This window comes from Psammomys obesus, unplaced genomic scaffold (assembly GCF_907164565.1).
Source record: "Psammomys obesus unplaced genomic scaffold, mPsaObe1.curated_primary_1811, whole genome shotgun sequence".
Classification (NCBI taxonomy): Eukaryota; Metazoa; Chordata; class Mammalia; order Rodentia; family Muridae; genus Psammomys; species Psammomys obesus.
In genome coordinates this window covers 971,704-987,213 of record NW_026585689.1, presented here as the reverse complement: position 1 = coordinate 987,213, position 15,510 = coordinate 971,704, and positions in this window count along the sequence as shown.

Sequence of the window (15,510 nt, the reverse complement as noted above, 5' to 3'; positions counted from 1 at the left end):
TTTAACAGTACTCCTCTACCAATGACCAGCACATCTGAAGGTGTTTATTTAACCAACATAGTAGAGTGACCCCCAAGTTATGGTTTATATCAGTAAATATCAAGCTTTTGAAAAATATGATTTTTTTTAACTCACCATGATCAATGTGCAAGCAAAAGTTCAGGTGTGTGTGTGCATGCGTGTAGGTGAGAGAGAGAATACTTTAAATACATATTTCAAGATAATAGCCCTGGCTAGAGGGGTTGGCAGTAGGAAGCTACAAAAAGCATCAATCATTTTCCCAGTTAGTAGCATCTTTGTTCTTTGGGGAGCAATTTGTGTGAGGTAGAATGTGCCCTTGTCCTCATCAGGCAGACAGTGAAAGCTGAACCAGGAGACTGACTGGCCTGATTTGTGGGAGAGGGGAAGGGAGGACAGACAGAGTTGGTCTGGCTAGCTCCACAGCCCCCTCCTTGTTTGCCTTCTTCGCCTTTTCCCTCTTGGACACTTACACAGATTGGCCAGAAGGTACCTCTAATCTTCCCACAAACACTGGACAGTTAAGCTGGATTTTCATGAACAGCACACTACTTCCTCTAGACTGGATTTTCAGGTTTGGGATCTGAAACTTGAAAAACAGAAGGAAACCTTAGGGCAGTAATCCTTTAAAATTACTCTTCATATCCTTTCTTTCCTCCTTTTGTGCTTAACGGAAGACAAAAATATGTGAGTAAATATAGAATATAGTCATTGGCAACATGTCTGTGCTCTGCTCCTACTGTTTGCTCATTTAACAAATACTCACTGACTGCAACTGTGCGTTAGCTAAGTATTATATGTACATGTTTAGCATACATACTGTGTGTATGAAAATAAATAAGTGTCTTAATGAAGCCTATAGTCTTGTGAGTTAGCCACTAAGTCAAATAAACTTTGCTATGATAAATAATCAGGGATCCATGATTTAGAAATGGGGGCCAGGGAGAGCTTCTCTGAGGGAATAACACATACAAATATCTGAAAAATAATTGCATATTAGTAGCAATATTCTGGGTAAACGATTCCCCTAAGTTTCCTGATCTAAAAATAGCTCTGGGTATATTTACACAGATGAAAAAAAAATGTAGTTGGTAAATGTGAGCATTTGCCAATTGGAATTTTAATTTTTCTGGGTTTAAATCCCATTTGTCCAGCAAACTGGTATCCTTTAGCACTGTGAGAGAAATCCTTAAGTACATGGCTTATTAGTGATACCAACAGGGCTTACCAGAGTGACAGAGAGAACATCAATGGGAAGATACATCTTCCCCCAGATATAGGAAAGACATTGAAAACTGAAATACGAGAGATGGTTGGGGCTGTTAGGATAAACCTACTCAAACCCTCTTCTCAGCACACTGTTGTTACTATAAGCAACATCTGGAAGAGAAAAAAAAAATAGTGGTGTATGATTTGTAGGCATTATCTTGCTTAGACTTCAGAATTCTGCGGGAACCCCGTGAAATGAGCACAGATTCTCACCTTCATAGTCAAAAGGAAGGTAAAGCCTAATGCTTAACTCAGTTTCCTTGTACTCTGTAACTAGCGCCTATGCCACCAAACTGAGGTGAGTCCCACGGTCTTGGAGAAGAACTCCTGCAGTGAGTTTCTTACCTGAAGAACAGAAAGGAACAGGGCAGGCCTGTGACAGTAAGAATTTGCAAACAGCAGGGTTCAAAGTTCAGTACCTAAAATACGATAGCTTGGCATTTAAGAACAGAAGAAAAGAAAAGATCCTCTTTGCCTTGCCTTTTCCCCCAAAGCAGGCTGTAAAAGATCACTTGCTCTTCGTCTAGGGTAGATCATGAGATGTACGATGCGGGCCAGGGGAGTAAGGAACAGAGGACTTCTATACTGGACAAATGAGAAATCCTTAGCTGGGAACTCTGCGGGCCAGAGAAGAGTGTGAGACGGACAGTTTCTGCAAGTTCCTCAGTAATTACTATTTCATCATATCCTGTCTGTCCAATCACACTTCTAGCTGACTCACTCTCCAAATCCTGTCAAGCTGAGCACCAACCACACACGTTCCTTTATTTCTGTGGGCCCTTATTTCCTGTGAAGGTCCCTGTGCGACATAAAATTCATACTACATAAGTTTACGTGATTTTATCTCAATCTGTCTTTTGTTGTGGGAGCCTCAACCATAAACTTAGCAATGAGTGAGAGGAGCCAGAATTTCCTTGGTGCATAAAATAGGAAAAATACTAAATCCTTTTAGATGTAAAAACGCTCTGGTTCAAAAGGTACATTGTCCTTATTGTATTCAGAAACAAAGAAAGCTACTTTCATTCTTCAGGTTTGTATTTTAAACTGTATAAACAGTATTAGCTGTGCAGCGTCCATGGGGACATGAAACAACATACATTTTAAATATATTTGCTATTATTTATTTACGGCTTAAATTGTTTTTAATACAGCATACTTGTGTTTCACAATTCTTTGTTGTGAGCCCTCCTCAATACAATGGGCTTTTTTTTTTCTTTGTTAACTGTTAATTTTTTTTTCTGCTATAAGAATGTACAACTTAAATTTCTCCCTACGAAAGCAGGTAAAGCAGTTGTCTCATCACAGAGGAGTATCTATTTGAAGAGAACTAAAACTTAATTACAAAAGGCCTATCAATCAAGTCTTAACTCTCAGCCCAGCACAAGAAAAAAATACCTTTCCCAATGACAACTCTGGAGACAAAGCTCTTTAATGTTACTATTTAAAGAGCTCTATAGGGAACAGTTCGTGGGCCCTGACAATGAACTACTCCAAAGTCATAGGCATGATCCAGGGTCCTTTGAACGTACTTCTTAAGTAGATTTGCAACAGACTTTCAGGAAATTAATGTTATTTTCATTTTCAATAGACGTCTATACTGTCATGATAAAAACAAACTGCTGTGTCTCTTCACATATACGTTTCTGAGTTCCAAACACTAGGAGGACCAAAGCTGTATCTGAATACAAAATTTCATAGAAATTACATGTATTTTCAATCCTAAAAATTAGAATTTTTATAAAGTAGTTTTGTGAGCAGAGTGTAAGCACTATGCTTGAGGCAAAAGCTTAAAGATAATAATGTATTAATAAACATATTTCAAGTTTTTAATAGTTAATATATCATAAATAGCTAATACTCATGTTTCTAAGCATGTTAACATTTTAATAATTGCAAATAGCATGATTCAGGGTCACAGTCCTACTTATACTAAATGGTAGAATTCTTTTTTCTTAAATATATAAAAGAGGTTTATTAGGTAGATATGAAGAGAGGGAGGGAAGGAAGAGCAGAACATGATGGGGAGAAAGATAGAGAAGGGAAAGAAAGAGAAGGGGGATAAAGAAAAGACCAGGAGAGAAAGAGAAGAGAGGACCAAGAGCGGTAGAATACTTAATAAAACATTTTGTGTACTATATATTTTTCTTTTTTATTAATTAATTCAATTTATATCTGGTAATAGGCCCCTCCTTCTTCTCCTCCCAGTCCCACCCTCCCTCTCACCTCCATTTACCCCTATTGCTCAGAATAGGGGAGCCCCCTACCTAGACACCCCAGCTCTCTATTTACATGAGGAATGAGTTCATCTTCCTCCCCTGTGGCCTGGGAGGGAGGGGAGTCCCATCAGAGGGAAGTGATCAAAAACCAGGCAACATAGTCCATGTCAGAGATATCCCCCACTCCCCTAACTAGTGGGCTGACATGAAGCCTAAGATGCCCATCCAGTGTATTTTCAAAGTCCCTTTAAAGATCTCTTAAAACAGACATATTTAAGAAGAGTTTTACTAAATGACAATTCTGACAACTTGTTGTTGCTTTATAGATGGAAGTTGAACGTTTTCTGAGTATGTGACACAACTTCGGGGAACTTAAGAGAATAAGATAGAATTTGCCTTTCTTACATGGCAGCAAATAAAATCCCTATCAGTTTGTTCTTGCTTCAGTGACGGATGATAGCCAGCAGGGACATGGTGCTTTCTCTGCTATAGTGTCATTTCCTGCTATTTGAATCACATATTCTTTGGTCTCTTTCCACTTACAGAGGTCATCTTGTCCTTAGCGTTCCTCATAGCAAAAATGTAAGGTCAAACACTGACTTTCATGAACTGTTTTGTCTCATCCCAACCAGCTCTGAGTTGATGGGGAAACCAAGTTGAGCAGCTAGGGTTGCTTAACACCATATATCTATTGCCAATCTATTCTTTCTTATCCACTTAAGTTCTATCCTTTTATTTTTTTTATAGTCTCCTGACATCATGGCATCCTCCCTTAAGACAAAGAAAACATAACAGAACAAATTTTCCTAGGAAAAAAAAAAAGCCCTTTTCATGGAAAATGTCTTTAACCTGGACCCAGCCAATTAAAGCTACATCTCCTCTGTGTGGTCTGTAAAAGTTGAGGAAACATTTTCTCCTGTTTAAAACCTGTCTGCCCAGTTATTCTGTGCATTCTGCTTCTCTGTTCATTTCTTTAAAACCCATGCTTTTTTTTAAATCTCAAATGTTAATCATTTTTTCATAGTGATATATTTAAATGATTCAAAGTTCAAAAATGATGGAAGAAGAGATGCTGAAAAGTCTCTGTTTCTTCCAAGGCCCAAGCAGTTTGCTTTTTCTAGGAGCAAGATCTGCCAGGGACATTTTCGACATACCAATAAGCAAGCGCACATATTCTTTCCTGAGTCTTAGAAAAAGGCAAAGCTTTACACACCCCGCTACATAGCTGTTTTTCTCATTTAAATTTTTATCTTACAGATAGCGTCAACCAAAAAAGGGCTATTTTTTCCGTTTTCATTGACATGCCATAAATCATGAATTTCCGCTATCTTAACCTGAATTTACTGATGGACATTTTAGAGTGTCCCTAAACTTTTACTATCTTAAATAATACTGTCATTTCAGTATGTACTACATATGTACATAATGCACATATGTAAATACTCATTCTCTGGCAGTGGTTCTCAACCTTCCTAATTCTGTGACCCTTTTATACAGTTCCTAATGTTGTGGTGACCCCCAACCATGAAATTATTTTCACTGCTACTTCATAACTGTAATTTTGCAACTGTTATGAATTGTAATGTAAATACCCACAGGCTGAGAACCACTTCTCTGTGGGTTAAGTTCTTATTAGAGGGTTTTAAACATAAAGGGTGTGCAAACGTAATTTTCATAGATGTTTCCAAATTATCCTCGTACTAAAATATACAAGCATGACAATACATATCCAACTGAAGACTTCTGCAAATTTTCTCAGAATTTCATCATTGCATTTTCAAGCTTGAGTGTTTTCAAATATTTAGGAAGTGCTTTTGATGTGATCTCCTGGTTCTCACACTTTTCCTGTTTTCTTATATTCTCTTATCTTCCCATACTCTGAATTCAACATCCCAAAGTCCTACTGGTGTGTTCTCTAGGGGTTAATTTTTAGATGTTATTCATATGTAATGATACGCTCTGTACTATGCAACTTTGGGGGCCATGCTGAAAATGCTCTAGCGTATGATTTATTAACTTTTACGTTTTGGCTTCTTGCTTCAGCGATGCACTTAGAAAGCTGCCCACACTTCCCCTCTCCCCCACCCAACACTGCTATGTCAGGATGATAAAGGAAGATCATGTTTTCTTCTTCCACTTCTATAACTTGTCTGCTTCTATAACTTGTTTGCTTATATACAATATACATTCCCATTGTATTATTTCTGTATATTTTATTATTTCAATTGCTTCTGTAAGGTGATCTCCTTTTCATTGTTACTTAACTCATTGTTTTAATTTATGAAATCCATTAATTTCTGTGTATTAGTTTTGTAGTCAGTCACTGAATTCTCAGGTGGGTTCTTAATTAATTGTCTTGAGATTTTCACATGTGCAATTGGATTATCTCCAAGTCCTAACAACTTAACCTCTTCCTGCCTCATATATAAACCTGAAAGTTCTTTTTTTTACCTGTTGTATTTAACATCTTCAGGGTGTGGAGGCGGGGGTCAGACCATCACATACTGGTAAGGCACTCATGCCTCTTACTGAGGTAGGCCTACATTTTAGATTGTCTTCTAGTACGTCAGTTTCCATTTCTATTCACTATTCTTCTAACTTCAGAGACCCTTTGAGATAGTACACATCCTCCCTCTACTTGCTCTCTCAAAGCTATCTGCTCTTACTTTTCTTCCAGTATTCTCCTTTTCGGCTTTTGTTCACTGTTCCTTTCCTTACAGCTTCTGTTCCCACCAATGGCTGGGGAGCTGCAGTGGAAGGGCGGCTGTGTTCCAGAGGACACAGTGGCAGCAAGGTCGGGGGTGATGACGACCATACTGTCCAAGCTTTCTTGGCGGCAGATGCGCCCACTCATGCCCCGTGTCTGCATGAATAGTGACCTCTGGAGTTCCTCTACAGCTTGATTTGGTGCCTTGTCTCTGGCTGCTGAGCTGCAGTCTGGTTGGTTGCTCCTCTCAGAGGTTCAATCTTTCGATTTAGTGTCTTTTATTAGCTATTCTTGGTTTTGCTTTTGATATTACCACTGTTTGATATCTTCACTCATTTAATCATACCAGCCATCCTAATTGATCATTCTTTCTAAAAACATTAATTTATTTACATTTTTATAAAATCACATTTTAAATTTTATTTTTTTTCTTTCACAAACCTTGGTTTTTTGTTGTTGTTGTTTTTTTTTTAACCAGTACCGCTTCCCTTCCTTTCACAATTGCACAACTGAAATATTTCCAGCTTTCATGATAAAGTTTTATTTCCTTATGGCATGCTCCTAAGTTATTACACATACTTACATGTTAGAAACTTTAGAATTATCTTTGGCCTCCTTCCTTCCAACATCTAAATTCAACCAATGCCTAGTACTACCAATTCCTTTTCAGACTTGTTTTTATAGCTTGGGATCTAACTACCATCACCTCTTAGTTCAGCTCTTTTATCCACTTAACTGACTGAACTTAGCTAATTCAATTCCTCTGTTCACATAATTGATCCCTGAATTTAGTTAACTCACATTCCCAGAGGGGAACTCCTACCCTTGGTGCTCATACTCTCTACAGTAGCCAAATTGCCCTTTTATAAATGGAAAATTGATGATGTTATCTCTCAACCGAGAATTCTTTAAAGGGTTGCTTCCCATTATGGATGGCTGAACTCCAAAATGCTTAGCATGACCTTTAAGAATTTCTTTACCTTCCTAGGCTTAAAGTATGTTATCTTACAAATATTTAACTCATTTTTGTCTCTACAGTATTATAGTTGTATATAATATACTGTGACTATATCACTCCCCACAAACTCACATACTTCCACTTATACCCTGGAGCAAATGGCAGTAGAAGGCTTCTAGTGGAGAAAAAGTCATTCTCTTCATTGATTTAGTCACTGTTGAGTTACTCATACTCCAGTGGACAGCCTCCCACACTCATGCTCATGAGAGAGGCCCTAGTTAAACCTAGTGAGTCACAAAGAAAAGTGAATAAACAGAATAACATTAAAATCAGATAGGAACTTCGGGAGGGCAGATTGGTGGAGGGGGAAGGAGGATAGGAGAGCAAAGACTGTGACTAAAATATATTAAATATGTGTGTGCAATTCTCAAAGAAAAAAGACAATAAAAATAAAATATGCCCTTATTTTATGGTGCACAGTCATTGTAGAGCAAGAAAAATAATTTCCAAGGGCTATTTGGCCAAGTGGGATACCATCTAGATCAGGAAGATGCCTTCCTCCCTGGACTGATGTTCATAGCTTTTCCTTCCTCTGGCTGCCTGTGCAGCCTCCGCTGGAGCTAAATAGAAAGAACCTACCTTTCTAAAGAAACTGTTAGAAGCCTCTTCTGACCACACCACTCCTTGTCCTACTACTAAAGGCTCCTCAAGAAGCAGGAAAAATAAATGTCTTTCACTGTCTAATGGCTTCTGCCAGAGCTGCCCAGTGCCAGATTTCAACAGAAAATGTGTTGACAACAGAATCTGGAAAATCTCAGTTTGCAGACTTTCAGCCCCTGTGATTGAGATAAGAGCACAGTGAAGAGTAAAGCTGGCAGACATATGTTCCCACTTTTAACTTTTCAAAGGAATCAAACTCCTGGCTTTTAAGTCAACCTTCTCATGATAAGTACATACACAGCAAGTTGTTGTTGTTGAAGAGTTAATGCCAATGTATCATAAAGGGTTTGATGGAAACAACATTTCATCAGTAAAGCCATTTTAGGCCTACATTACCCAAGATCCCTCAATATATATACCCTCTGCCATCCGGTGTCTTTCCTTATAGCATTAATAAAACTGAGACTAAGTAATGAATTACATAATTACTCATTTACTACCTGCCTCCCATGCTAACCTGAAAAGTCACTGAAGAGAATAATTTTTATGTCTTATTCGTGACAACCGAATGAAGCATGGGCAATCTGTATTAAATATTGTTGAATACATTAAGTGTCTCTTTTATGATAGAATTTGAAAGAGTAGTTCTGCCATTCATTGTCAGTGATTCTTCTAGGGACAAAACATTTACTAGTTCAGAATAGTTACTTATCACTAGGCAAAAGGGTCAGTTCCTCAAGGATTTCTCTCATATTATTAATTCAGGGATAGAAAGGACATATTAGTTATTCTGTGTAAGTTTTTGCTGAAGTTAAAGTAAGCTATATATTTTTCAGGAACCTAAAATTACTTCACAGTAATTTAGGACACTGTGAAGATGAAAACAAATTGTGGACGCAAATTCAAGGAGCTAGATGACATTTCTATGAAAGGTCTGAAGGGAACGAGGTATGACGCAGCAAAGAAAATTCAAGAACAAAAATAAATCTCAAGATTCCCAGACATCTATTTATTGATCATAGTTATGACAAAGCTATTTGCTTACCAAAATATTTACACATATTTCATGCCAAAATAATATTTTCCACACCAAATGGCAGCAGCTAAATGTGAAGTTATTGGTTCTTGAAACCAATAGCACTGATATCTATGAAAGGTGACTGGCAGCTTTCTAATTTGTTCTATTCATTAGGCCAGCTGCTTTGTCTTTACATTTCTCCAAGAGAGACTCCAGAGCAGCATTTGAACTACCAGCAGTCCATTATTTTTGAATCTAGGTTTCAGGCTCTGACTTACATTTTAAAAATTCTTTATGGTTTAAATATTCTAATATTCAAACGGTTGGTCTGTTTTTAAGAAGTGAGTTGCATCGGTGCTCTTCATTCCTCCTCAGCTGCAGAGACAAAAATTATCCATAGGTTGTGACTTGTAGGGGAGGTTGGAAATGATGTTCTCAGCAGTGACTGTTTAAATTACTTTTCAGAGGAAAGGGTTGCAAGTTAAATTAGAAGGTGATTGCTAGGTCATCTAGAAGCATCTCAATATTTTTCCAAGGAATGAAAAAAAAAAAAAAAACATGAACTGAGGAGAAAACATGCAGGATTGAGGGGAAAAACAAAAAAACCTGGGCTGTCATTGCAACGGTCTCAGTTATGCTCACAATAGATTGTCACATAGCTTTGAGAAACTGAAGTGGAAGTCTGCTAACACAAAATTTCAGGAACTAAACCGGGCATACTGTTGAGATTTTTATCAAACAACTTGACCTAGGGCAGGAATGCTGAATGCCATTAGTGAGGGACAGCAAATTACAAAGGCATTACTGAGTGGATTTTTGAAAAATTTGCCATGAAGTCCATTCAGGATAGGAAGGCTGACAAGCAAGAATGGGATCTTGGAGATGTGTTAGAATACAAAGCCTGGGAGATAGAGAGCAAGTGAACATTGATAGCTATTAGAAAACGAGGAATTTAGAATAACATATTAAATCAGATTTTTTTTTTTATACTAAGACGAAAGGTTCACACGGTGAAAAAGTATTAAAGCACCAGAACTAAGTAGTTCAAGTAGAAGCATCAAAAGAGAGTGTCCACAGCATTCTAATACACAAAATTCGAATAGTGTTACAGTTGTCCAATTGTAGAATGCAGACTATGGAATAACCTAGAAGTAGATAGACTCAGACCTGTGCTAGGAAGTGTGAGTTCAAGGAAGTGAAAAACCAAACCAAACCAGAAGCTTTCTTTAAGAACAGGAGACACAGACCTTAAATTTTTGAAACACTAATTCATGCTTCATTTTATTTTGAAGGGAAAGAGTAGTAAAGAATAGTAAAGGCAAAGACATAAGGATATTTATTCCTAGTAGCATGGTGACTCTAAAGGGACCAAGGATAAAGACTGGACATGCGGATGGCACAGAGTCTGCTGATAGGTAAGTGTGGTTAGAAAGACCTCAGTTTTAGGTCTCTGCCCCTCTGAATGTTGTTCAAAGGAATTAAATGAGGTGGAAGGTGCTGTAATGTTATTACTGATACAATGACTTTCAATGATGAATAGTTTTGCAGTTTAACTCAAGAGGGCTTTTATGTGATTGAAATCAAGATGAGCAGGCCTGTGTTTCTTCTTGGTGGCCCCAGGAATAATACCTGGTTTGCCTTTTCAGTCGTCTAGGTAGTGCACTATTCTGTGGTACATATTCTCTCTCTTTCTTCCCTCTTCAAAGTCAGGACACAGCCTCTCTCTCTCTCTCCAAACATTCTAAAGCATCATCTTCTGACTTTATTTTATCTTCTTGACTTTTAAGGATCCTTGATTGTGTGGTATCCACCTGGAAAATAGGGGAAACTTGCAATTTGTAAAGTCAGCCTGGAGTAGCCTGAACTCCATCCACAAACCTTTTACCTTTGCCATGTAACCCGATGTATTCCTAGGTTTGGAAGATTGCCACGTGAAAATCTGCAAAGTACCAGAAGTAAACAGATGAGGTTTGTAAGTGATAAAGAAAAATATGCAAACCTATTATTAATAATAGGTAGAGTTTAACAGAACAGGCTTCAAGATCTGAATGGCATCGTTGGGAACACACGCCTGATCATAACTGCTCGAACAAGAGCTGTGATCAATAAGAAATCACTGAGTTTGTGTTTCAAATACCTTGGTGGCTGATAATAACTCAACCTCTATCAGAACTAGCATCTCTTGTGTTTTGTTTCAGACCAGCTCTTAAATGTCACATACACTAAGCCTTAATAACTCTGAGGGATAGATAATCATTTTTCTTTCTTCCATATGAGGAAACTAAGAAGAATTAGCAACTTACTCAAAGATCAAAAAGTAGGAAGCTATGAACTGAATCCCTGGCAGCAATATGCTTTAAACATCAATTATAACTTATGTACCCATATATGCATCTTTCTGGGTTGATGTACATGGAATTGCTGATGGCTAGCACTGTGAATTAGGTATCCAAAGACAATTTAAAAACAATGCTTTAGCTTGGGCAGGAACTACTGGAACCCAAAGGAGAGCAAAGTGACTTTTCATTACATAGCCTACATGGATGGATGATAATAATAATTTGATCGAAACACAATAGCAAAAGCATCTCCAAGTCTAGTCCCTCACCTTTTCCATTCCATTGAGAAAATACCTATTGATTATTGGCAGTTAGAAAGAAATTGGAGAATACATGAACTGGCTAATTAAGACTTAGAAGCAATACAATTTAGCCTAAATCACCTAATAATGTATGAAACCACCAGCTGCATGGTTGCAGCTTTTGAAATTTGTTCCTCTCCAGATTTTCTTATCTGTTCACTGATCTTTAACCATCCCCCATATTTACACATATTTTTACGGCTTCTGCTTTTGTTCTTTCCCCACATCCTTGCTTCATCCCTTTGCTTGTTTCTCTCCACTGCCTGTAGCAGCAGTTCTTAACCCGTGGGTTGGAACCCTTTCTCGGAGTGGCATATCAGACATCCTGATTATCAGATATTTACATTATGATTCTTAACAGTAGCAAAATTACAGCTATGAAGTAGTAATGGAAAATTTTTATGGTTGGAGTCACCACAATATGAGGAATCATATAAAAGGGTCACAACATTATGGATGTTGAGATCCGCTCATCTCTAGTATTGTCTTGAGAGAACCAGGCCTGACCCCCAACCCCAAAAGTCACCCGTCCCAAAAACCAGACCATAGGTCACCAATTCCAGGAAGAATACAATGGCAATGGAGTCCCCTACCCAAGGAATAGCCTGGAGAAAACCCAGTAATATTTAACCATCACCCCTAGCTACGGCTAATAAGTGAATACCTGGAATTTATCCAGGTGTTCTTTATAATAATAGGTTGAGTAAAACAATTCTGGTTTGACCCTCCGGACAAATGACCAATCATGGAACTGCCTAGCTAGAGTTTCCCAAACCTTGCTGTAAACCAAAAAAAAAAAAAACCCTCCTCCACCTGGGCTCAGGATACTACACTGAAGAACAGATGCATTGGTGACAGCGTGAGCCTGAGCTTGAGCTTGTAATAAAAGACCCTATTGCATTTGCACTGGGATCAGCTCCTTGGTGGTCTTTAGGGTGCATGAGACTTGAACATAACATATCATATTCATATTCAGCCCTTTGTGGATATACAGTATTTTGTTTTAAAACACTAAAATTTTCCCCAATTAGTTTTTTGAGACTGGGTCTCTCTTTCTAACCCCTCTCCCCTCACACACACACACAGGCTGAGCAAAAATTCACAAAATTCCACCCAAGTGTTGGGATTAAAAGCCGGCACTTTCACACCTGCCTTATTAAACTGTTCTTTGTTTCATGTGAGTGAAGTTCATTCACTTGCTGCTCCTCAGAACTCCCTTGCTAAATTCCCACTTGCAATTTTTCCAGATTGTCCTGACCTCACTTCCACCTTCACCTTCCTATTTTTCTCTGACTTCCGTACCAAAATACCCTGTCATTCCCTTACTCAAAACTCTTACATTGAACCCATTATCTCAGCTATAATCCAGTATTATTTACAACGCTTAGAAAATCTTGGCCAGGTGTGGTGCCTCATGCCTATAATCCCATCACTTGTGGGTAGGATTGCCAAAACTATGCATTTGGCCTGGGCTACAAGGGTAAGGCCTAGTCTCAAAAATTCCCAAACCAAAACAAACCATCAGCCCAAACCAAACAGAAATCTCTGGCAACCTGAGTTCATTTTACTCTTTAGTCTTATATCCCTTATACCCCACCCTCTAAGCACTATGGAATTAAGTCATTAGTAAGGGCTTTTTCTAATACCTTCCCTGGCTCCCAAATAATCAACACAGATACCTATTAGAGTTATTCGACAAGCATTAAGCTCCATATTTGGGAGGATATTCATCTATTCTAACCCAAGTATGCTAGTTTGGTTACCACCCAGACACATGCCTTTTTACTTGCCATCTCAGTCTTGCCATGGCCTTCTGCTGTAACTCTCTCCTATGGTGAACTCCTCATGGTCCTCCTCGTGGCTACTTCTTTCTCCTCTCTCCACAAACCATCCTTTCCTCTCTGGTCCCTACCTGAGACCCCCAAGACTAGGAACAGAAGTCCTGCCTGCTCTCTCCTCTGCCCAGTCGTTGGCTCATAAGCTTCTTTATTAACCAATCAGAGATAACTGGGGACCAATGTTTACACAACATTGATATAGGAGATTCTTCATAGAAATGACAATGCCAATTTCGAACTGCAACCAGATCTCAGGGCACATAATCAGCATCTGAAACACACACAGCACAAAAAACATCTTCCAACATAGCAGCATAGAAATGTTTGTGGTTTCCAGAGCATATAGTGCCGTGCTCTGTGCCTGTAACTTCCCGCTGTCGCTCCTCTCTTCTTTTTGCTAACTTTTTCTCATACCTTGAGGAAAAAAAATCCTAGCCACATTTTAAAACATTGTTTTTACCATGAAGCTTTTCCAGTCTTTTAAAGGTAGAACTTTGCCCTCCTTCTCTGTTCCTTTTATAGTAGACATCTTTAAATGAATACTATCAGTGGTATTTGTGCTGTTAATCCAACCTACTTTATTATTTAACAAATCACTTTTGTGGCATAATTCTTCTTTCTGCTTGAATATGTTTTTTTTTTTCAAGGTATATTCTTTGGAATGATAGCATTACTACAGAAAAGTAGCAAAGAATAACAATGGTTTATCAGTAGTCAGGTGTCTGACGTGTTTGCTGATAACTGTTGGCTTGAGAAGTCCAACTGTTTTCCAAACAATCTACTAATTCCACAGAGTCATAGTTCCATTCAAGACGTATAAAGGAAATAAATCACCAAGACTTATAAAGTGAGAAATTTGTATTTAATTTTTAACACATCTGGATAAAAAAAAAAAAAGAGCTAAGACCTATGTGTATATAACTAAAGTGTCAACATAATTTCACTACTTTCAGCATCATCTCTGCCAAACATAGCATCTTGCTTGAGAAATAAAGTTTTGCTCTTTTGACTTGTGGCTTTTATTTACACTTTATTACACTTTTTAATGGAACAATGATGGAGTAACATTGGCTCTGTGATGTTTAGACAGTTTTATGTAGAGAAAAACAACTTCTATAAGTTATGATGTGAAGAAATAATCATAGAAAAACTGTGTGTCACTTGGGGTCTAATGAAGGAAGGGAGACCCAATCTATTTAACTGAAAAAAAAAAAAAATAGAGGAAAGTGTTGCCCAGGGGTTGGAAGGAGTTTCTAGGTTTAAAAAGGGGAAGTGAAATCTCCTACAGATAGGGATCTATCTGCTGCGAAGGACATTATTATCACCTTTAGAATCCTGGAAAGTGGAAAGTTTGGATAAACTGAGCTCAGAAATTCAGAGAAGAGGTGCTGAGCTCAGGAATGGGCCTCTGAGGAATGGCAACAGCATGGCTGGGGCTGGCAACTTTGAAAGGTTGTGAAGAATCTGATATTCGAGCATAAAAATGAAAGTCTGGAAGCAAGTCCTAAAGACAAGAGCGATAGTGTATAAACTGGGGTGACGCTGTTGGGGAAAAGAAACAAATGCAAAGAAGCAAATGCAAAAGCCCTGGAATCCAATGACATATTGATGGAGCCTATCAGGAAGCCAGTTGGTAAGGGAGAGGGGTAGACTCCAGAATCCTGGCCCATCAGGGAATCAGAGTGAAGTATTTTGTGAATGCACACATGGTAGCTACAGTGGCAAGACAATGGTTGAAAGCACAGCACCAAAGCTGGTTCAGGCAGTAAAATGCTTGTTGAAAATACATGAGGAGTTTAGATTTCTACCACCCACAGCAAATAGCTAAGACCCAAACCTACTCTCACAGAAGGACCCCTCGAGCTCCCTGGTTAGGCAGGCAGTTGAGTTTATTCGATGAGTTCCTGTTCAGTGAGAGGCCCTGTCTCAAGTACTGAGGAAAATAACCAATACTGATCCCTGCCTCGCTTGCATGTACACACAGGTACATGTGCTCCCCTAAATACAACACACACAGACACACACACACACACACACACACACACACACACACACACAAATAAAAAGCATCATAAATGGCAATTAAATCAAAATCTTAAGCAATTCTCAAAACAGTCATTTACCAGCTTAAATATGCAACATGATCAATACAGACTAAAGTCTTGAAAATTTTAATGAACTTCTA